Source organism: Geotrypetes seraphini, chromosome 3 (assembly GCF_902459505.1).
Source record: "Geotrypetes seraphini chromosome 3, aGeoSer1.1, whole genome shotgun sequence".
Lineage (NCBI taxonomy): Eukaryota > Metazoa > Chordata > Amphibia > Gymnophiona > Dermophiidae > Geotrypetes > Geotrypetes seraphini.
Window position 1 is genome coordinate 117426976 of NC_047086.1, and position 25113 is coordinate 117452088.

Genomic DNA, 25113 nt, shown 5'->3' on the forward strand with positions numbered 1-25113 from the left:
AACTGAGCATGCACAGAAGTGCTGGTGTCGGAGGATGGAACAGCCTACTTGCTTCCTTGCTCCTCAGGTAGTGTGACCCCTGGCTCAGCAGAGAATAACTTTGACTAGTGGGGCTTGAACTGGGGGGAGCAGGGGGCAGGGGTGGTAGTGACAGCAGCAGCAGAAGGGGGACTAAGCACCTATAAAAACTATTGCTTCATTTTCAACCTTAATTTTCAAACAAAAATAGCCAAAGAATAGTCTTCTAACACTTGACTGATTTTCTAGAAAAAACAAATACACTTCATCCTCATCGTACCACCATTCTTTGGAACACACTTTGGTTGATATGATTACATATGCCCACTACCATCTCGACAACTGCCAATCTGCCCTTCTATTATCGTTAGACTTCTCCGCAGTCTTCAATACCATCAATTATGATTTGATGTTACTCAGCCCTAAACACATTGGCAACTCCAACACAAGTCTATCACTGTTTTGCATCTTCATTTAGCAATTGTACCTACTGCATACTTTTTCAGGGACCTTCTTCCAAAACCTTCTCTCTATCCTGCAGAGTACCGCATTGCTCCATTCTTACTCTGATATTGTTTAATATCTTTCTCACATGTCTTCTAACACTTGCTCAATCTTTAGAATTCACCCTCTTTATATATATGGATGACATTTAATTTCTATGTCCTCTTGACCACTCAAATACCACAGAAATCAAAAAGCCACTCAGTGCCAAGAAGAAGCGCCAAAGAACGCTCATGCTCATTGCCGCTGAGCGGCAGAAGAAAACGCATCCTGCGGTTACCAACACCCACCAGGTTAGCAGCGGGCAGGAGCGTGGAAAACTTACTCCTGCCTGCTGCACCTCTGGACCACCAGGGCTAAATTTGGGGGAGGTCACGGCCCCTGTGACCATCCCCGTTCCGACACCCAAGTCTCATCTCCAGTCACCAAATGATGAAAAAAAATTCACTTGGTCTTCACAGAGAATCTCCAAGTTCTCCTGACAGTGCAGGAGCCTCATGACCTTCTAACATGGCATCTGCATTCTTGGAACCCATCTTGAACTAACCTTGGACATGCCCAACTTTTCAAGAATTATTCTCCAAACTGTACCTGCTGAATTGCCCATTTCCTCAGCTATTTGGGAAACCTTAATTTGTCTGACAAAATTAATTCCTCAACTTTCTTGCACATTTCTGTAGAAATTGTTTCCAAAGGCCATCCAGTGTGAATTACTTTTTAGGATGATGGGGCAGACTCACCATAAACTGTAGCCATGCGTCCATGGATCTTCTTTGGCTTTTTTCCCTTTTTCTGTGAAAAAATTTATCACTGAACGGTGTTCCAAATCCAGCAGTTTCTTGATTTACACAGGAACTCTCCTGACATCCTGTCTCTTTGATGTTAGACTTACAGTGAGCACAACACAAAGAAAACCAACGAATACTGCAGTATCACCAGCCAAAGTTTGTATGAAGTGCTGCCATTGCCGGCGCTCTCCGAGACAGCTTGAAGTTTTATACCTTTTATTGCGGTTAACTTTATACCTTAGCAACCATGGACCTCTGAGGAAGGAGTGTTTTCCGAAACATGGACCGTGTCAGGTCCCTTGGTTTGTTATAAGGTGGTATTTTCAATTGCATAAAATATTTGGTATAATAAACATTGCCTGCATCTGGTACATAGGAGTCTGCAGTTTGTTTTTTGTTTTTAGACTTACAGTGAGTGGCAACTGTGCATGAGTAACCTTGAGACATGTCACAACTTGCACAGATTTGTTTCAACACGCTTACTACTTTCTTTTTTTTAATTATATTTATTGATTTTCAAATCAAACAACCAAGAATAACTTGTACAGAAAGCAAGATTAGCAGTTATATGTACATCAAGAAAATAAAATAACAAAGATAAATCTTAGCCAATTATGCTCAAGTCCTCAAATTATTAGATCCAAGATGTTACTTTTAGGGAGAAACAAAAAGAAAAAGAAATGAACTACATGTACATTCTTATGCATAGTAATGGCTATAGAGCTGAGTAGAGGAGTTAATCTATAATCATTAGGGCTTAGATTTTTCTGCTTCCAAACGGGATAACGCTAAGAAAGAAGTCAATTGAATAGGCTCAAAGAAAACATATATCTTTACACTACTCTTAATTTATTTACAATAGACCCCTGAGGAAGGAGTGTTTCTCCAAAACACGGACTATGTCGGGTCCTGTTCTATCAGTCCTTTTGGAAACAAACTATTTTATGTTTTTTATGAATAAAGTCTTGGTGTTCTGTGCACCACCACTGTAGTTTCTATTCTTTGTTCTCTGTTTTGTCACCTTACTGCAGTTCAGTTGGATTTTCTGTTTGTTGTTGCCATAATAATAATCATCATCATATCTACCTGTCCCCTCAACTGACTCATCAGGCTGTTAAGGTGTAAGTACATTAAGGGGGTTCATTTTCCAAAAGAAAACATCTGAAAAAAATCATAAAATGGAAGGGCATTTTTTTCTCAAAAATGTCTAAGGTCAGAGTTTTCTCTGCAGTTCATCCAAATTTCAAGAGGTCATGTAATGGGTAGGATTAGGGTATTCCCAAAAGTTAGGATTTTTCTGCTATAATGAAATAAAACCTAAACTAGGTCAAAAGTTATAACACAATGCCCTAAATGACCAGATGATGACTGGAGAGATTAAGGTATGACCCCCTCTTAATCCAGTAGTGGCCATTGATCTCCTCCTACCACCACCCCTCCACCCAAAGATGTGATCATGACAGTACATACTAGGTTCTGTAACAGCAGTAGATATAATAAGTAGGTCCTTAGAGTAGCCTAGTGGTCAGTGCAGTGGACTGTAGAGAAGAGGACCTAGGCCCCTATTCTACTAACTGGTACACTTATGGTAGAAAGTGTGAGTCCTCCAAAACCCACAAAATATCTACTGTACCTACATATGAGTGACACCTACAGGCTTATGGGCTATTTTAGTGGTGTACAGTTGGGCACAGTACAGTTTTGCTTTTCCTGAAGGGTTCACCATACAATAAATGGGGGGGATGACGAAATGTGTGCCTGGGACATTTCAAGTGAAGTCTACTGCAGTGCTCCCTAGCCTATCCCACTGCTCTGCTGGAATGTCTGTGTAGGCAGTCTACTAAGATGTTTGGCCCCCAGCTATCCCAATGGCTTGCTGTTGTGCATTTTTCCCTGAGATATTTTTTTTTCCCCAAAAAATGATGCCAAAAGATAGACACACTGAGCACATAAATGTCTAGAAAAAGTGATTTGTGAAACAAAAAGACATTTTTCTGGTTCAAAAATTGCTATGGTGGCTGAACATAACAGCTTTTTCAACTCAACATGGAACAGCACAAAAGAAGGGACCCGACACAGCCATATTTTGGCAACACTGTGCCTGCAACAGGGGTTAATCCTCTTAATGATCTATCAGGCGCAAACACAACTTTAACTATATCGCACACAGAAAGATCAAACCAAGTAATGATGCAAAATATTATCGAGATTCTCCAGCCACTTGTGGTGGCAAACTCTGACTAAGCAGCAAAGGGGCAAACTGCCAGTACTGTCTCCACTGCCAGCACTGTTTGGTTTCACAATCTACTGTGTCCATCGCTTCATTTTGTTCAGCTACTCTGTGCTTGTCTGTGTGGCTTTTTTCTCCTTAAAAATTGCTATGTTCCCCACTTTTAGCAAAGAGTCCAAAATTGTACTTAGACGTCATATGGAAAATGCCCCCTAAATATCTCTCTGTAATCCATCAATTAAAATGAAGCAAACCAATTAAAATATTACCACTTACAATAAAACCTTTTAAATTCAATAGCAAAATGGTTTGGTCCACCGTCTCAAATACGATAGTACTGGGGAAAAGTTATCAATGGTGGATATGATTAAGTTGGGTTATTTTACCACAAGTCATGCCATTTTAGCATAGTCCCATTTTTTTTGTAATGAAATCTTGTGCTAAAATAGCACAACTTGTGATAAAATATCCTGTTAACAATTATCCATGTTGATAACTTTCCCCCTAAATCCAACAAAGAATATGCAGCACTAATCCCCTCTTTTCCTAAGGCGTGCTAGCCGATTTAGCATGTGCTAAATATCAGCACACGCTAAATGCTAACGTGTCCAGAGAATATAATGGATGCGTTACTGTTTAGCGCGTGCTCCCGTTTAGAGCGTGCTAAATCTTAGTAAAAGGACCCCTATATCCTTAGAACCTATCAATGCATAAAGCCTGATACAGTTCTAAAGGTAGGGCAACATCAAATTCTTGAGAGCTCTCTAATGAATATCATCAGTACTATACGGTGACAAGTCAAATGTGCGCAAGACAATAGCGCGCAGACAAAAATGCAAATTGTCTTGCGCGTACCTGCCGGCGCTCAGTTGTCTCTCGCTCAATTGTCTTGCGCTCACCTGCCGGCGCTCAGTTGTCTCTCGCTCAATTGTCTTGCGCTCACCTGCCGGCACTCAGTTGTCTCACGCTCAGTTGTCTTGTGCTCACTTGCCGGCGCTCACATGACTCTCGCTCAGTTGTCCCACTCGTGCATATTACAGAAAATAATTTGCACTGAATTGACTTGCGCTCAAATGTCTTACGCTAGGTTGTCTTCGCGTTCATTTGAGTATCGCTCACTTGTCTTGCGCTAAGTTGTCCGCGCGCTATTGTCTTGCGCGCAATTGACTATGAACCGTACTATACTGCCTCATTCCATCATTTCTTCTCTTTTTATTTCTGTATTTATAGAAAAAAAAAGTGTTATAGAAAAAGCTTGATAGCCACATTGAGAAAATTTTTAAATAAGAAAACAGGAACTGGGGCATGGTGGGTGTGGGGAGCCGAAGGCAATTGCTATCCAACAATAACAAGGAAGTATTGAATAGCAGCTAGGAAAAGTTTCTCATCAGTATCCAGCCCCAACCAGTTTGTTATTTTAAAAAAAACAAAAACCATTTGGAATGCCCCAAAACATTTTTTGAAAGACAATGTTAGAAAGCCCTTTTCACTTGCAGTACATTGAAACACCAAACCACCATTGTGCACTGACACTCTTTTCATTATTGTTTCCTCAGAGGATATGAGCAATATTATTCCCGGCTGCTTTAAACGGAGTTAAAAAAGTTCATTTCATGTGAAAGATAGGGCTCCTTTTATTAAGCCGCTGTAGCGTTTTTAGCGCGCGCTGCAGATTAGCGGACGCAAACCCCCGCGTAAAAACTAATGCCAGCTCAATGGAGGCAGGAGGGAGACCAAGCCCTCCTGCCCAGGCTAAAACCACGAGTGCCGCTCAGTAAAAGGAGCCCACAGTTTTGAATAGGATGGCTATATCAGAAAAGGGATGTCTGAGCTGAAACTGCAAAAGCTCAGTGATCTTGGAATTTTTGTAAAATGTACAGTATGTAAGGCCATAGAAAAAAATGCATGTACAGTGGAACCACACATTTTACAACAAATTACAACTGGTGCCATTAGGGACATAGTATATTTAAGTGACAGCATTTACCCACAGATTCTACAAGGTTCGCCTAAAGTTAGGCGCTTACATCAATGTGCCTAGCCAATGTAAGCATCTAGCTTAATTAATGAGCTAAATTGGTATTCATTTAAAAGATAAAAAATAAGAAACATACAGCACATATGGAATACTGTGTCCAACACTGGTCTCCATACCTAAAAAAGGATGTAACACTGCTGGAGAAGGTGCAGAGGCGAGCGACGAAGCTAGTAGAAGGTATGGAGAACTTGAGCTACAAGGATCGCCTCAGAAAACTGGGATTATTCACCCTTGAGAAGAGAAGACTGAGAGGGGATCTGATAGAGACTTTTAAATTGCTAAAAGGAATCGACAAAATGGAGCAAGCTCACTCACCAGCAGGGGGAAAGGATGGAGAGCAAGAAACAGCTTTATTCACATTGGCGAATGTGACCCAGACTCGGACCAGAGGTCATGGCCTGAAGCTGAGAGGGGACACGGCCAGGACAAATGTCAGAAAGTTCTGCTTCACACAGCGAGTGGTGAACGCCTGGAACTCTCTCCCGAAAGAGATGGTGGAGGAAACTACCACTCTAGGATTTAAGGGAAAATTGGACGCACATCTTCTTGCAGGACACATTGAGGATACGAGTGACTAATGTATGCATCAGGGTACGCCTGGCTGAGCCTCCGCGTGTGCGGATCACCGGACTGGATGGACCCCAGGTCTGATCCGGTGCAGGCATTTCTTATGTTCTTATGATATAAACAATAATAGCAGTTCCTTCATACAAGCCATATTTTACAGCACCCAAAGCCATTGCAGGAAAAATGGATGAAATGTATGGAGCTATGAGGGGACTATATTGAAAAATAAAACACAATTTTTTTTGAAAACTCTTCTTTCCTACTGAGGTAGATAAATTATTAAACACCCGTTGTATATGCACCCAGGTGCAGTTGCAAATACTGACAAGGAAATGGGGATTGCACATGTATTTTATATGTTAACAAATTATACAAGGACGCACAACATATAATATGTTCATATAATGAGTCAAAATGTTGTGTGATTGTGGCACCGAGGTACCCCCGTCTTCAAACCCAGCATGCACCTAAAAAGAGGGAGAAAAAGCCTCAGACTAATGTAGCAGTATAGAACCAAAAGGTACAAATCAAAACTGCTTTTGATACTTTCACTGGCAAAAAACTTCCTCACAGAACAACTCAGGTTTAGAAAAGGGCAAAGTCAACCGGAGGCACGTTCAAGGACTTAGCTGACAAAAGGTGACTTAAGCTCCAACACTGTCACGTCTTCTCCAATCTTTCCAACAAGCGACCATGTTTCACCAATGTTTGGCTCATCAGGGGAACAAACAATACAGCCTTGAAAAGTGCAGCCACACATCTACCACCCTTTCTGTAATAAAGTATTTCCTTAGATTACTCCTGAGCCCATCATATTCCTAAGCCTATCACCTCTTAACTTCATTCTATGCCTTCTCATTCTAGAGCAGGGGTGCCCACACTTTTTGGGTTTGTGAGCTACTTTTAAAATGACCAAGTCAAAATGATCAACCAACAATGAAATTAAAAAACAAACAAACCACAAAGCACACTGAAAGGCAGAGAAAATGTTAATTATCATTCATATTCCCGGTTTTTTTTCAAAGAGGTCACGGCAGATGACTCTATGCAATGTCACCTCAGTAACAACCATACAAAAATAGACAAATATACCCCCCTCCCTTTTTACTAAACCGCAATAGCATTTTTTAGCACAGGGAGTTGCGCTGAATGCCCCTTGCTGCTCTCGATGCTCATAGGCTCCCTGCACTAAAAACCGCTATTGCGGTTTAATAAAAGGGAGCCATAGTGCAAAATATAGACAGCAGATCTAAATTCTCAAAACAGACACATTTTGATCACTAAACTGAAAATAAAATCATTTTTCCTACTTTTTTTGTTTGGTGATTTCACGAATCTCTGGTTGTACTTTCTTCTTCTGACTGTACATCCAATCTTTCTTCCTTTCTTTTAGCCTCCTGTATGTTTCCTCTCCTCCAGACCTCATTCTCTCCCCCAACTTTTTTATTCTGTCTCCCTACCTGCCCCCTTTCTTTCTTTCTCCCTGCCCTCCCCCAAGCCACTCGGTTTGCCGCCGCCACCATCGGGGAATAGCCCCCAAGCCACTGCCACCCCAAGCTCTCCCTGCAGAAGCATCGCGCTGACTAGCATTCCGCTCCCCGATGTCAATTCTGACGTAGGAGAGGAAGTTCCGAGCCAACCAGGCATTTCTCCCCATTCCATCTAGCCTGAGCACCATCTCTCCTTGATCCAGCATTTCCCTTCTGTGTCTGTCAGAATTACCATTCCACCTATTTTCCAGCATCACCCTTCTTTGTGTCCATCTCACCTATATCCCTATCTCACTATTTTTTCAGAATCATTTGTCTCTGTCCTTGTCTTTACCCCATGTTCACCATTTGCCCTTTCAATATCTTTATCTCCCACCCCCCTTTTTCAGCATTACTTCTATGTCTCTATTTCACCTCCTCTTTTTCAGCACTATCTCCCTTAAGCATTGCTCCCTCTCTGTATACCCTATCTCCTCTCCCCCTTTTCAACATTGCTCCATCTGTATCCCCATCAACCCTGCATTTCAGTATTATTCCCTCTGTGTGCCAATCTAGCCTCTTTCAGCATTGCCTTCCTCTGTAAACCCATGTAACCCCTTTTCAGGATTTCTCCCTCTGTGTTAAACCACCACCCCTGCTTTCAGGATGTCCCCTCTGTATCTCTACCCTTATTCAGTAGGTCCTGCTTACCCTTTCTCTTCTTTGTGTCACTATCTCCATTTTCAGCTCCCCCCCCCCTTTTTCCTTTGTTACTGCACCTTGTAGCCAGAATCTTTCCACCCTCCCTCCACTCCGGCCCAGCCCAGTATGAAATATTTCCTTTTGTTTCCTTCCCCTCTCTCTTTCTCTCTCTCTTCTCCTCCCTCACCCACGAGTCCTGCATCTGGCCCTCTCCCTTACACCTGCATCCAGCCACACACCCTGCCCTGCGGCCCTCTTCCGCAACTTGTCATCAACGGTGATCAAGACAGGCTGCCGACATCGAGACCTTCCCTCTGCGAGTCCAGCCTTGGTGGAAAAAGGAAGTTGAAACAAGTGGGACTCACAGATGGTAGGCCTCGACGTCAGAATCTTGTGTCGATCGCTGCTGTTGCCAAGTTGCCGAAGAGAGCCGCGGAGTAGGGGCTGTGGCCGGATGCAGGTAGAACGGAGAGGGCCAGATAGGAAGGCTGCTGGAAGCATGACACCGACCCCGGCCAGGATTATTTCTTTTTCAGGCCGCTGCCGCCACCATCGCCCCCCCCATCCACGAAATGACAAAAAACAGACTAAAGTGTATGACCGGCAGCGGCGTCTTTGACGTCGGGGAGAGGAAGGCTGATCGGCCCGGTAGATCGAGACAGCAACACGAGTCTATCACGGAGCCCGGGATGGGCTCCACAATCGACTCACGTTGCCTTCCTGATCTACCGGTCGATCGCGATCGACATATTGGGCACCCCTGTTCTAGATCATCCTTTCAAAAGAAAGAGACTTACCTCATGTACATTTATGCCACATAGGTATTTAAACATCTCTAACATATCTCACCTCTCCTGTATTTTTTCCAAAGTATACATATTGAGATATTTATGTTTGTCACCACATGCCTTATGATGAAGACCATGACCATTTTAGTAGCCTTCCTCTGGACCAACTCCATCCTGTTTATATCTTTATGAAGGTGTGGTTTCCAGAACTGTATACGATATTCTACAGTAAATGAGGTCCCACCAGAGTCTTATGCAGGGGCATCAATGCATCCTTTTTTTCTACTGGCCATACCTCTCCCTATGCTCCCTAGCATCCTTCTAGCTTTCACTGTCAAATTTTTAACCTGTTTGGCCACCTTAAGATTATCACATTCTATTACACCCAAGCCCCACCCCTCTTTCATGTACATAAATTCTTCACCCCCTAAACTTTATTGTTCCCTCGGGCTTTTGCAGTCCAAATGCATGACCTTGCATTTCTTAGCATTAAATCTTAGCTGCTAAATTTCAGACCATTCCTCAAGCTTCACTAGGTCCTTCCTCATGTTATTTATACCACCAGTGGTGTCTACTGTATTGAAAATTTGTATATCATTCGCAAAGAGGCAAATGTTACCTGACAGCCCTTCAGCAATATTGCTTACAAAAATATTGAAAAGAACAGAACCTTGGGGCATACCACTGGTAACATCCCATTCCTCAGAGAGATCTCTATTGAGTATTCTTGGAAGTTAGGTGCACTGTTATAGAATATGCCTGTTCTGGGCACAACTTATGTGAAGGCATTTAGTTCTGGTTTTCATTGCCCATAAATGGTGGCACCTAAATGTTTGTCACACAGACGGGTGCTACGGGTGATTCTATAAACTTTGCCTAATTTTATAGTTGCTTTATAGAATCGTGTATCATCCTTTCTTGCAACTATTTTTTAGATGATACAGTATACTGTACAGGTAGTCCTCGAGTTACAGACGCCTGACTTAAGTACTATACGACTCATACTTAAGAACGCGGTTGCAGCTTCATTTGATTTCACTGAACAGTATTTCCAATGGCATAGACTCCTACACTTCTGCTGAAGCAGATTCAGGAGTGACGCATGGCCACATTAAGAACAGTGTGTGCTTGTGCATGCTGTACCTTAGAGGGACAGTTGGCCCTTTTATCAGCTGTGAGCAGAGGTAAACAGCAAGAATCTTAAAATCTGCAAGTTCTGAGATACATGCAAATCCTACTTAAGAATGGCTTTAGAAACATAACTTGTTCTTAACCAGGGGACTGTCTGTACATAGAACATTGTCCAGTGTGTCTAAATTAAGAGCCTTAGAAGCCTAGGCCATTTCACTAGTGTGACAAGCATGCACACATTGTAAAAAGGAAAGAATCATCCCAGAGAAAGTACATGTTCATATTCATGGCTGCTTTTGAACATACTGCACATATAAGTCCAGACTCTACCACTGTGAATTCCTACACCGAGGTTGGATAAACATATACAGTGTATGTGTATATGTTTATGCACATACAGTATACAACATGCGGTTTAATAAAACGCTGAAGTGCCTATTAAAAGCACCCTCTTTTGGACCAATATTTGTATTGCATAAATAGCTGCAAGGTTTGCAAATACTTTTTACCCATGGACTTCACCTCAACTTTAAAAGTGGAAATATGAGCACACTTTCCCTCCGAAAATTGCCAAAGGAAAGCCTCCCCATAGATGCTTTTAATGACAGCAATTTTTCAAATAAAAACATTATGGGCTCCTTATACGAAGGCACATTAGCGGGTTTAACACGCGTGACTTTTCATCATGCGCTAACCCCCGCGCATCTGGCGGTTTAGCGCGCTATTACGCACATTAAACTACTAGTGCGGCTTCGTAAAAGGAGCCCCATGTATCATAATGTGGCTAAGCATAGAGATGAGAAATTTTTAGTTAGCCCATTTTAATTTACAAATATCCATCCTTTATACACAGCAATGGCATAAGAACATATAAAAAGCTATACTAGGTCAGATCAATAGTCCATCTCACACAGTATCCTGCTGCCAAAAGTGGCCAACTCAGGTCAAAAGTACCTGGCAAAAACCAAGTGGCCAATCCAGGTCACAAACAGGAGAAATATTATTTTACTCATAGAATAGTTAAGCTCTGGAACCTATTAGCATAGCTGGGTTTAAAAAAACAAGGCTTGGACAAGTTCTTGGAGAAAAATCCATAGTCTGCTATTGGTAGCATGGAATGTTGCTACTATTTGGGTTTCCACCTGGTACTTCTGACTTGGATTGGCCACTGTTGGAAACACAATACTGGACTAGATGGACCATTGGTCTGAGCCAGTATGGCTATTCTTATGATATGTTAAATCATTTTGAATATTAACCAGTTAGAGATTAAAATCTGTGGAGGGGTATAATAAAAAAAAAAAGTCTAAGTCCCCTTTTGGCCTAAGGCCCTAAACGTTGAAAGTAGAAGCAGGGAAAATGTCCATTCTCAAAAAAAACCTCCAAAAGGAGGTTTTTTTTTTATAATGGCCTGCCTCTACGTTCATCTGTTTAAACACCCACATCACCACTACATCTAAACTTACACCATATAATCAACCTAAAAAAAGCCTAAGTCCCAAATTCCCAAAACAAGGGCTTTTAGGCAAAGGAGGGGCCAGTCCTTTGCCTAAAAGCTGGATTCTGTAACCAGTGTCTTTCAAAAAAAACACCGGTTACAGAATCCAGAATCGCCCCCCACAACAACGATTGGGGCAGGAGGGAGCCCAAGCTCTCCTGCCCCGGTGAAACCCCTACCCCCCACCCCCACTAAGATCCCAGGCCCTCCTGCCCTCGGCCCCCCCCCATGATCGCCCCCCAGAACCCCTGATCGGCCACCCACCTGCTGACCCATGACCCCCTGATAACCTCTTGACCCCCCACACACACCCACACCTCCCGTACCTTCAGAAAGTTGTACGGATGGACGAGTCCCAAGCCCATCCATCTGGCAGGCCCGCTATCCGTTGAATGGCGGCCTTAGGGCCTGATTGGCCCAGTAGCCTTAGGTCCCTCCTGTGGACGGGGCATTAGGCACATGGGCTGGGCATGAGGCACCTGGGCCAACCGGAATCATCCCAGTAGTCTTAGGCCCCTCCTGTAGGTGGGGCCTTAGGCACATTGGCATGGGCTTTCGGGGGTGTCGACCTTCGCCAGGACAGGAGGGCTTGGGCTCCCTCCTGCCCCAATCATTGTCAGGGTGAGGGTTTAAGTAGTCGCTGGGGCAGGAGGGCTAGGGCTCCTTCCTGCCCCAGGGCTTGGGCTCCCTTCTGCCGCAATCGTTGGTGGTGGTGGTAGGCAGGTTGCCAGGCGCGATCAGCTCAGCAGCTCCTTTTTCGTCACTTATATCTGTTTTGACTTGGTCTAAGTCAAAACGTATAAATGCCGTCTAGGCAACCTGCTTAAATCTTTGGTTATACCTGCTGTATGACTAAGTGTAGGTCAGCTCACCTCCCGCCCTTTCCCCTCCTCTAAAAATGTCTCTTTTTGCTCTATGCGTTTAGAGGCAGGGGAAAGGCCTAAGCTGGTTTTAGATATGTCTCAAACCAGCTTTGGTTATGGGTACTTGGACAATCAGGCTTTTTGATCGTCCAAGTACCCATTTTGGCCACTTTTTAGATGTTTTTTTTTGTTTTGATTATGAGCCTCTTAGTGTTTAATTGCAAGGGGGCTTGGACAAGGGAGACATATAGGTGGGTCAGGGGTGCCAAACATTTAAGTGTTGAGCTTCTAGATTCATGTCATTTAAAACACGCAACTGTAACATGTGAGTCACATACATTTACATCAACCATTGACATAAGTGGTTACACCTAAATGTTGCATACCAGCATATCTTACTCCAAATTAATGAGTCTTCTAATTCAATTATTGAATATTTTATATACTGTTCGTACACTCTTAACCAAAGACCTCAGAAACACCACTCTACTGCCCAAAACAAGGTTTTTATCAGTGGGGAGAATTATGTGTTAAATCCTTATAGATCTAGGTTAGAAGATCTATTTTAATTCTTTTTCTTTTCTCAAAATTAAATTAGAACATGAGAATAGCCTTACTGGGTCAGACCAATGGTCCATCAATCATAGTAGCCCATTCTCACGGTGGCCAAAACCCAAAGAGTAGCAACATTCTATGCTACTGATCCAGGGCAAGCAGTGGCTTCCTCCGTGTCTTTCTCAATAACAGACTATGGACTTTTCCTCCAGGAACTTGTCCAAACCTTTCTTAAAACTAGTAACGCTATCCGCTCTTACCACATCCTCTGGCAATGTGTTCCAGAGCTTAACTATTCTCTGAGTGAAAAAAAATTTCCTCCAATTAGTTTTAAAAGTATTTCCCTGTAACTTCATGGAGTGTCTCCTAGTCTTTGTAATTTTTGATGGAGTAAAAAAATCTATCCTCTTGTACTCGTTCTATTCCACTCAGGATTCTGTAGACTTCAATCATATCTCCTCTCAGCTGTCTCTTTTCCAAGCTGAAAAGCCCTAACCATAAGAGAGGCGTTCCACCCCCTTTACCATCATGGTCGCTCTTCCTTGAACCTTTTCTAGCGCCACTATATCTTTCATTTATCTCTAAACTTTTACTTATCACAATGGTTGTTTAGATCTTTTGATGCTTATTTAGTAGACCAAGCGGCTGATAAAAACCTTGTTTTGGGCGCTGGAGTGGTATTTCTGAGGTCTTTGGTTAAAAGTGTACGAACAGTGTATAAAGTATTCAAGAATTGAATTAGAAGACTCATTAACTTGGAGTAAGATATGTTGGTATGTAAGTTTTAAGACTCTAAGGACAGACAGCAACAGACCATTTTAGAAGGTACACCTAAATGTTGGCATATAAATGACAACTTATGCTAGTATTCAGTAAATGCAATTTTATGTATAATTGCTGATATAGAATTCATGGTTAGCACAAGCGGTGTAGTAAGGGGGGTTGAGGGACAGTCTGCCCCGGGTGCAATGTTGGTGGGGGTGCCGGCACCCCTCCTCCTCTCCGCCACCCCCCTCTTCCCACTCTTCCCCTCCCCCATACCTCTAGTTGTTCACCGCCACGAGCAACAACTTCAACATGCTCCTTGCGACCGCGTCATCTCTTCCGCTGATGCCACTTCCGGGTGCCGCGCATAGGAATTGCCATCAGAGGGAGAGCTGACGGGGTCGTGAGGAGCACGTTGAAGTTTTTGTTGCTCCCGGCAGTGAACAACTAGAGTTACGGGAGAAAGGAAGGGGGGAGTGCGCATATGGCAGAGGGGATCGGAGGAGCACAGGGATGGAGAGTGGAGCTGAGGGCAGGGGTGAGGTGCCACAGTCCCAGGCACCTCTCATCCTCACAACGCCACTGGTTAGCATGCAGCATACTAGCATCTAACTTTAGGCGATCTGTACATAATTTACCCTCCAGGGATTTAAGACAAGGTTAGACAAGTTCCTGCTGAACCAGAACGTACGCAGGTAAGGCTAGACTCAGTTAGGGTACTGGTCTTTGACCTAAGGGCTGGCGCAGGAGTGGACTGCTGGACATGATGGACCACTGGTCTAACCCAGCAGCAACAATTCTTATGTTCTTATGAATATACCTTCTTTTCTCCCGCTATTGAATATTTCCCAACTGCGCAGAGTTTTGCCAAGAGTCGCTTTTAGCCTCTGATCCACAAGTCTCTGTACCAGGATCTTTAGGGATCCCTGAGGAAGACAGTTTTGTCGAAACACAGACTGTGTTGGGTCCACAGTCCCAAATGATTTGGGTCCTAGATATTTCTTTTCATGGATTATTGGATTGAACTTTTAATAAAGCCTGCATCTTGATTATCTTCTCCACAGTGTCTTTGGTTTTATCAGATTTTTTTTATTTCTGTGGGGTACTTAGGGTCAACCTTTTGGTTGTGAATATACCTTCCAGACCATGTTTATGCTATCCTAGACAGTGCTGTGGCAGGACAGAGGTAGAACGCAGTGGAGGATGAAATGATTTGAACAGTGGAGATATTCAAACCATTATCTGGATAACTTTAAGAGAGCAAAAAAGCCATCCTAACTCTACTGGATTGTACTCCTTATAATGGATGCAATATTTTATCAGGATAGGGCAGCTGCTTGTCAGTCCACTCCAGGCTAAAGAGCGACAAATCGCCAGGTCCGGATGGCATTCACCCAAGGTTACTCAAGGAACTAAGGAACGAAATAGCTGAGCCACTTTGACAAATATGCAACCTATCCCTAAAGACTGGAGAGATTCCGGAAGTCTGGAAAATAGCAAATGTCACACCCATCTTCAAGAAAGACTCAAGGGGAGACCCAGGAAACTACAGGCCGGTGAGCTTGACCTCGGTCCTGGGAAAGATGATGGAAGCGCTGATTAAAGACAGCATCTGGGAACACATCGACAACTATGGGCAGCTAAAGTCGAGCCAGCATGGCTTCTGCAAGGGTAGGTCATGCCTCACGAACTTATTGTACTTCTTTGAGGGGGTAACCAGCCAGGTGGATAAAGGGGAATCCATAGATATCATTTACCTTGACTTCCAAAAAGCCTTCGACAAGGTGCCACATGAAAGACTACTAAGGAAGCTATGGAACCATGGGGTGCAAGGGGAGGTCCACCGATGGATCAAAAACTGGCTGGCGGACAGGAAATGGAGGGTTGGAGTAAAGGGACATTACTCAGACTGGCAATGCGTCACGAGCGGAGTTCCACAGGGGTCGGTGCTGGGACCGCTCCTATTCAATATATTCATTAACGACCTGGAGGCAGGAACAAAGTGTGAGGTTATTAAATTTGCGGATGATACCAAACTATATCGCAAGGTCAATAACATGGAGGACTATGAAGATCTCCAAAAAGATCTGACAACACTGGAAAAATGGGCCAAAAAGTGGCAAATGAGTTTCAACATAGGGAAATGCAAGGTCATGCATATAGGGAAAAAAAAAGCAATGTTCACTTACAAAATGGGGGGATCAGCGCTAAGGGTGAGCGACCTTGAAAGAGACCTGGGAGTGATGGTAGACACAACATTGAAGGCGTCGGCGCAGTGTGCCACGGCCTCAAGGAAAGCAAACAGAATGTTGGGTATCATTAAGAAGGGTATTACGACCAGGACAAAGGAAGTCATCCTGCCACTATATCGTGCTATGGTGCGCCCGCCCCATGTTGTACTGTGTACAGTTCTGGTCGCCGTACCTCAAGAAGGACATGGAGGTACTTGAGAGGGTCCAGAGAAGAGCAACTAAGCTAATAAAGGGCATGGAGGACCTCTCATATACTGACAGACTGAAAAAGCTAGGGCTTTTCTCCATGGAAAAGCGGAGACTTAGAGGAGACATGATAGAAACCTTCAAGATCATGAAGGGCATAGAAAAAATAGACAGGGACAGATTTTTCAAATTAAGGGGATCAACAAGTACAAGGGGGCATTCAGAGAAACTGAAAGGGGAGAGGTTTAGAACAAACGCCAGGAAGTTCTTTTTCACACAGAGGGTGGTAAATACATGGAACGTGCTACCAGAGGATGTGATAAACAGGAACACGCTACAGGGGTTCAAAGAAGCTTTGGATAGGTAATTCGAAGACAAAGGGATTGAGGGGTACAGATAAGAGTAGAGGTAGATTATAGGGATGGGATTAGAGGTAAGTTACAAAATTAATCAGGGACCACTGTTCAGGCATTAGGCCTGATGGGCCGCCGCAGGAGCGGACCGCTGAGCAGGATGGACCTCTGGTCTGACTCAGCGGGGGCAACTTCTTATGTTCTTATGTACTTATGCTGATGCCGTAACCACCTATCACTACAGCCCATCCAGCTAAGGGATCTCTCTGCTCAGGATTGCGGCGGAGACCAACGATGAAGAGCAGCACACAGACGGGGAATTGGCCCCGTTGGGAGCGGGAGTCCTGGGCATTTGTATATCTTCGCCAAAGCCTAGACGGTGACTTGCACAATTGGAACATTTGGAACATTATTTTAATTTATTTTAAATTTTTTCTATTGTTAAAATTTTTAATTTGCTTAAATGCACTCTATTTTTATTTTTAAAGTAATTTTTCTTTTTTGTTTTTCATACTTGTTATCTTGTATCTTTCTCTATCTCTTTCTTTCCTATCAGAATATGTTCAGTGGAGTTCCTTTCTGTTTTTAATTGTTATATTGTAAACCGCTTAGGCCAGGGGTAGGCAATTTCGGTCCTCAGAGCCAGAGCCAGGTTAGGTTTTCAGGATATCCACAATAAATATGCACGAGATAGATTTGCATCTCAAGGAGGCAGTGCATGCAAATCCATCTCATACATATTCATGGTGGAGATCCTGAAAACCTGACCTGGCTCTGGCTCTCGAGGAATGGAATTGCCTACCCCTGGCTTAGGCCATGAAAATGTGGGAGTGGTATGTCAAATTTTTAATAGACATAAACATATTCAGTGCCCTTTGCAATCTACTTACGCTATCTGAAAAGTATTTAAATGCTGCAGCTGGTGTATAAAAAAAAAATGTTGACCATCCACATATAATTTAGAGCAGTGGTTCCCAACCCTGTCCTGGAGGAACACCAGGCCAATTGGGTTTTCAGGCTAGCCCTAATGAATATGCATGAAGCAAATTTGCATGCCTATCACTTCCATCATATGCAAATCTCTCTCATGCATATTCATTAGGGCTAGCCTGAAAACCCGATTGGCCTGGTGTTCCTCCAGGACAGGGTTGGGAATCACTGATTTAGAGAGACAGAAAAATCGTTCTCTGTTTAAATTACATTACCCCCTCTTCTACGAAACTGCACTAGTGGTTTTTAGCACAGAGAGTCGCACTGAATGGCCCACACTGCCCTCGACACTCATAGGAACTCAATGAGTGTCGGGAGTAGCGCGAGCCATTCAGCACGGCTCTCTGCGCTGAAAACCACTAGTGCGGTTTCAGAGTAGAGGGGGTTAGTTTCTTTTATTCTGCCAATACCTTGCGGTTGTAGACGGATTACAAAAGGATGAGATTCTGGCCATATCCAGAAGATTACAAGAAAGTTATTGGTTGGAACATTTATAGTCTGGTGATAGAGTGAGATTATTAGTAATATTTATTCATGTGATAGTATTTATATTTTAGAACCTATTGATCTTCACATACTCATATTATCCAATACTTCCCTTAGGAGTTTTTTTGATATTGGCAGAACTTCACTTGGGAAGACTTCAGATATGACTGTGGAGTAGAGTAATGACTACTATTACCTCTCTTCCAGGGGCTGGGAGATTTATCACAGTATCCCTAGCTCTGCTGTCCCAAAGAGCGATATTCAGGACTGAGAACGGAAACCAGGCTCATCACAAGTCACTGCACAGCTGCCTCTGGGTCAGTGGGTCTACCGTGACATTTGATAGAGACTTCTTCATCTATGCCCTTAATTAAAATATTGATTGCTGTCCTTCCTGTCCTTTCCTAAATCATCCCACTTGTTTCCAGGAATAGTATATAAACAGTGTGTTCATGCCAATTACATTATTTTCATGTTATAACAAAAAAATTTCCAGTGATTGATAAACAATAATGACAGTTTTACTGCAACTGAGTTTCAAATGAGCAAGCTGTGCAGCAATCCAGTGATAAACCTGGTGTCCTTTCTCAGACCTGAATCTCCCTCTATGAGACAGCAGAGTTAGGGATACTGTAAAAAAAATAAAATAAATAAATTGGTTCCTGCCCATGAAGGGCAAGAATAGCAGTGCTTAGTCCACAGTGATGCTTATTGACTGACTATAGAATTCACTTGTGCCAGGTTCTACTCAGAATTGTGGTTCATTTCTCTCACACAAAGGACTGTTATTCTTGGAATTTTTTTTGACATATTTTGAGTACCCTGTGGATTTTTAAGATACTTTCAGATATCGGACTTAATCAAGTTGTCCTTGTTTGGTTCTCTAAATTTTTATTGTCTCATTCTTATTCAGTCAGTATTGATGACAATATTTCTAACTCCTAGCAGCCTCCTTGCGGGGTTCCCCAGGGCTCTCCACCTTCCCCAATTTTGTTCAATCTTTATATGACTACTTTGAACACGTATAGTTGTCAGCTTGGGGAACGCTTTTTACCTATGCGGATGATATCTTTAAATTGTTGAGGTTGATTTAAATATTACCAATTTAACTTTTAAAATAAACCATTGCATATCCAAACTTCAAGCTTGGGCTATGTCTGTCCAGATGAAGTTAAATGCAGCCAAAACTAAACTTTTGTGGTTAGGCCCAAAATTGGTCTATCTCCCTCCCACTGTACTTCTGGACTCTGGAGCCTCCTTACAAATTAAGTTCTCCTCCAAGATTTTGGGAATACTTTTCGACTCTTCCCTTACCTTTAAGGATCAGATAAACTCTCTGGTTAAGAAATGTTTTTTTAATTTACGAATGCTGAGGAAGGTTAGATCTCTTTTTCATCAAGAACCTTAAATGTCTTCTTTTTAAAGAAGCTTTTAATTGACAGATTACAAATTTTCATTTTTCTAGACTTCCTTTCGGTCTCTCATTTTTCCCCTTATCTCCCCAATGTGTTTCCCTTTTATGTAATCTTTAAATAAATATTGTATTTCCTCCCCACCTTCCCATTGTTATCAGCTGTCTTCTTGTCTAAATTTGTTTCCCAGTTTGTTTATATGAATAGTAATTGTATAAGTAAGTCCACTTTATTTTATTTATGTAAAACGCTTTGAAATTTTAAAAGCGTTTAATCAAACAATATAATAAACTTGAAACTTGAAACTTGAAACTTGAAGTCACTTTTCTGTTCTGGTTCAATCAATTGTACTTTCTCGTCTAGATTATTGTAATGCTATTTATCTTGGCATCACAAAGATCTGTCTCCAACAACTACAATTGATTCAGAATACCGCTGCAAAGTTGATTTATGGAAAAAGCAAATTTGACCATGTGACTCCCTTGCTTTTGAGCCTTCATTGGCTCCCAGTTTATCTCAGAATTCAGTTTAAATGTATATATGTATTATCTTTAAAATTTTACATGGTATTTTTATTCCTCTTGTTCCTCCTCTATGGAACGTTTATAGATTTTCATATGCGAGAGGTACTCAACAATTTAAACTTTCCCTCCCTTCCAAGAAAGGAATTAAAAGGAATCAATAATTTCAGCCTCTCTTTGGCTTTTAAATTCTCCCAATTATGGAGTGGTCTTCCTTTGATTTTGAGGTGTCTTAGTTCCTTCCAATCTTTTTGTAAATCCTTGAAAACTTTTCTATTTGCTAAACACTTTGAAAATTAATTTCCATGTATTTTAGGTTTTTTTTAAATTAATTTATTGTTAACCGTGTCGAGTTTCCCATGGTTGAAGACCCGATTTATAAGGCTAAGTTTTAGTTTAGTTTAGTTTAAAAGGAGTGTACTGAAGGGTTGACCATATTTTCATAAATTATAATCAGGACATCTGATTTTTATTTTTTTAACAAATCAAACCTGAACAAAATCAACCCTAATCTTAAGATCAGATATACAGTATTGGTTGAAACTGAAAATCATCAATTTGGTTAACAGGTACTGGAGACTAAAGTCATGAATTTGCTCTGCTTCCCTACTGATACTTATTTTCCATCTCAGAACAGTGCTGGCAAAAGGAAGGAGGAACAACAACAATACCTCAGGCCTTTCTTACCCTGAAGCCCAGGATCTGGCTCATGCTATAAACCATTGAGTGATGTGTCTCTCACAGAACATAGTGTGAGTTGGGTTTCAAAATACAGGGAAGATGGAGCAGCCTGAGGTACCTCTGCTTCCTGCTTCCAGTTTTACTCAGTAGGGCAAAGTGGTACCTCTGCTCTGGTCTGAATTTGGAACACAGGGACAGTACAAGTATATTACGGTGCCTTAGGCACACCTTCACCTTGTGCCTTTCTCTCCCCAGTGGGGTACTTGGCTCGGCAGCCCTCCGGAGTGGAGCACTTCCTCTTCCAGGCAGTGGTGGAGAAGCATGCATGAAGCAGTCACAGGGCTGCGATCCACATACATCAGGGATCTCAAAGTCCCTCATTGAGGGCTACAATCCAGTTGGGTTTTCAGGATTTCCCCAATGAATATGCATTGAAAACAGTGCAAGCACATAGATCTCATGCATATTCATTGGGGAAATCCTGAAAACCCAACTGGATTGCGGCCCTCAGGGAGGGACTTTGAGACCCCTGACATATATGCTGCTGTTGGCGCTGCCATCTCCTGCCCTGGAACAAGAAGTTGACATCAGGGGAGGAAGCTGGTCATGCAGATGTGGACCGTGGACTCGTACCGCACCCTCAAAATGCTCCCATTATCCTACCTTGGTACACTAGATCAGTGTTTTTCAACTGCTGTTCCGCGGCACACTAGTTTGCCGCGAGATGTTGCCTGGTGTGCCGCAGGGCCGCCATCAGGGCAGTACTACCAGTCCTGAATTCAGGGGCCCGGAGCTGACAGGGGGCCCGAGGCAGGGGTGCCAGTAGCTCGCCAAGGCAAAGTGAGTCGATCACCTAGGACTCACTTTGTCTTGGCAATCTAATCTATCGAGCCGATAAGTCTTCTTCTCCCCGACGTCAATTCTGCAGTCGGAGAGGAAGTTCGGGCTAGCCAATCGCTGCCTGGCTGGGCGGAACTTCCTCTCCGATTGCAGAATTGACGTCAGGGAGAGCATGCGTCGGCGTCGGCTTTGGGGCCTGTTATCCATTGGTGGGTCCTGTTCCCCGATGGCAGCGGCAGCGGCAGTGGCAGTGGCTTGGGGAACGGCAGGGAGAAAGAAAGAAAGGGGGCAAGGCAGGGAAACAGAAGGAAAGAAGAGAAACAGAAAAAAAGAAAGAAAGGTCAGGGAGAGAGGAAGAAAAAGTTGGGGGAGGGAATGAGGTGTGGAGGAGAGAAAGCATACAGGCTGATAGAAGGGAAGAAAGATTGGATGCACAGTCAGAAGAAGAAAGTGCAACCAGAAATCACCAGACAAGGTAGGAAAAATGATTTTATTTTAAATTTAGCAAAGTGGAGGCAGTATTACCACAGTTTTCAAAGGAATTTGCCCAAATAACTTAATAGTTAACTGGGTAAATTCCCAGAGATGAAAACTTCCCTTCACTTACTATGCACAGTTCTGAATTTATATCTGCTGTCTATATTTTACAATATGGTCACCTTTTACTAAACCGCAATAGTGGTTTTTAGCGCAGGGAGCCTATGAGCGTCAAGAGCAGCGCTGGGCATTCAGCGCAGCTCCCTGCGCTAAAAACTGCTATTGTGGTTTAATAAAAAGGATGGAGGGTATATTTGTCTATTTTTGTATGCTATAAAAACCAAATACAGAGAGAGACTGAGAGCTGTTGACGAAGAGCTACGTGTGTGTCTTTCTTCGATTCCAGCCAGAATATCAGCTTTGTGTTCAGCCAAACAGGCCCAGGTTTCGCACTGAATAAAGTATTTTATAATTTTTCACTATTCTGTTTACTTAATATTTCATAATAAAGTAATTATAAAATACTTTCTTTGTGTTTATTTGATTCCTATTCAAGAGAATTACTTTATATATAGTCAATATAGGCACAGAGTTAAATTTTTTAACATTTTCTAATGGTGGTGTGCCTCGTGATTTTTTTCATGAAACAAGTGTGCCTTTGCCCAAAAAAGGTTGAAAAACACTGCACTAGATCCTCCCACTTCCATCAACATTTGGACTTCCAGCTAGCTCCCTCTGAGATTTTGATAATCAGGTTCAATAATTATGATCACCCCAACATCCCACTCAGAATAATCCTGTAAAACTGCCCAATCGGATATCATAGTTTTAAATGTTAAACTTTATTACATATAGCTATAATAATGAGGGGGGACACAAAAACACACTGCCCTAATGAGCCGATTTCTGTAATGCGGGCTTCTCAAAGTTTAGTCCCTGAGGCTGCAAATAGGCCACATTTTCAAGATATCCCTAAAAAATAAGCATTTTACCCACTGGGACTTATCAATGCCTCTCAGTAGCTTTAATACTATATATAAATACCTCAAAACTCAGAAAGCGAATATAATAGTATAATATATCATTTATTAATGAAGTAAAGACTCAAAAATTAATTATATAACTTATCAAATTTCATTACATTACAAACATCATCAATCAAACAAACAGAGCCCACCAGTTCATTGAATTCAATTAAAATGTATCCTGTTACAGTTCTATGAAATGTTCACCCGTATATTCCTATGTTAGCAGCAAAAATTGAACTTAATGTTTCTTATTGCAGATGTTCCTCAATTGATTCAATTTCCTTCTCACAAATCTTTGTTTATCATTCCATAGTGCCATAAATGTTGTCAAATCATGAGCAATGATAATGCTCAACACGCTTCTGTGTTTCGCCACAAAGGCGTCCTCAGGAGCTTCACTGGTTACGGCTCCATTCCTTATTGTTCATTATACCAACATATCTAAAGGCAGCTTATGTGGATGAGATCTCCAAACCATGATCCAACAGCAGTTGCTCGCTGAAATCAACTCTTCAGCGGGCGACTGCTGTTGGACCATGGTTTGGAGATCTCATCCGCAAAAGCTGCCTTTAGATATGTTGGTATAATGAACAAAAAGGCATGGGGAAGGCCTACCATTTTGAAGAGGCGGGCCTGCTGGCTGGAGGGGGTAAGTATCCTTCCAGCCAGACTTTTACAAAAGGTACAGGGCATAGGGTGTTGGGATGGGCATCTGGAGGTTTGGGGGGGGGTGCCAGAGCGGAGGCCTTGATGTTCAGGGAGTGTCAGGGGGCCGTGATGTTTGGGGATGTAGGCAGTTGGTGGGGTGTCACCACTATGCCGGAGGGGGTGTCAGCAAGAGGGAGTGGGCATCTTTCCTGCCGGGCCTCAATAGAGGGTTGTCAGGGGTTCCGGGGGTGTTGCCACTTCAGGAGTGTTGGCAGGAGGGAGTGGATATCCTTGCTGTCAATTTTGGGGTACTTGTTGGGGGGGTCCCCTGCCACAGCCACTCAGCTGATCACTGCAGGGATATCCCCCCCTCCCTCAATCAGCTGAGCCTGCAGGCAAGGCCTGCTGGCTCAGATGACTGGGGATTCCCTTCCAGCGATCGGATCAGCCAGCCACGTCTACTTTTAACTTTAGAAATGTAGGTCAGCATTTTGCTGGCCTACATTTCAGGTGTCTGTCGCAGCCCTAGCGAGATAACTAGGGCCGCTTAATCTTGCCCAAGGTTACTTCTAGGAGAAACCACACTCATGCCCAGCCTTGGACAAGCTTAAATGTCAGTAGGCATCTCCCTGCACCTGCGACAAATGCCTACAGTGTAAATGTCCTGCCTCAGGATTTTTTTTTTTTAACACGCGTCCCGATTGGCTGCTAAACAGCGGTAGGGCGCCTACCGCCGTCTACAATTGGGACACCCGTTTAGAGAATCAGCCTTTGGGAGCATTTCACCTAACACTATCTGCTCCAGCTTCAGTTTACACTCTGCCACACTCCACCCTGATTCACTTTGACATAACTTCCTGTTTCTGCAGGGTTGAGACAGAGGGCAGACACTTGAACTGATGCAGGCAGCGTTAGATGAAGGGTTGTCAGTACTCATGAGAGATCAACCATATTTAAAGGTAAACCAGTGGTGGGAAGAGAGTGATATGGGGGTGGGGGGAGCTGCACAGGGCATGGGACCAACCAAAAGTTGGCTCAGAATGCCATAGTCCCTTGAGCCTGCCCTGATTAGCTGGACAATAAACAATTAACAAACACTGGAGATATGTATCATTAAATTATATAACATAAATAATTTTTAAGTTACATCATAAAGGGTGTAGTTAGCACAGGTCCCGTTTTATGCAATGAGATATAGCTACTAATAACTAGGGGCTCCTTTTACTAAGTAGCGTAATAGCATTTTACCGCGGGCCGGTGAGGTAAATGCTTTGATGCTCACTGAATTCCTATGAGCATCAGAGCATTTACCTTGCTAGCCCA

The 25113-nt window shown here is 42.9% G+C and overlaps 1 protein-coding gene across 2 annotated transcripts in view; it reads right to left on the reverse strand.

Annotated features, from left to right (window-relative positions):
* RHAG (Rh associated glycoprotein) overlaps positions 1-25113 on the reverse strand; it is a 112672-nt gene that overhangs the window by 86893 nt on the left and 666 nt on the right. The gene's annotated exons all lie outside the window — the stretch shown is intronic.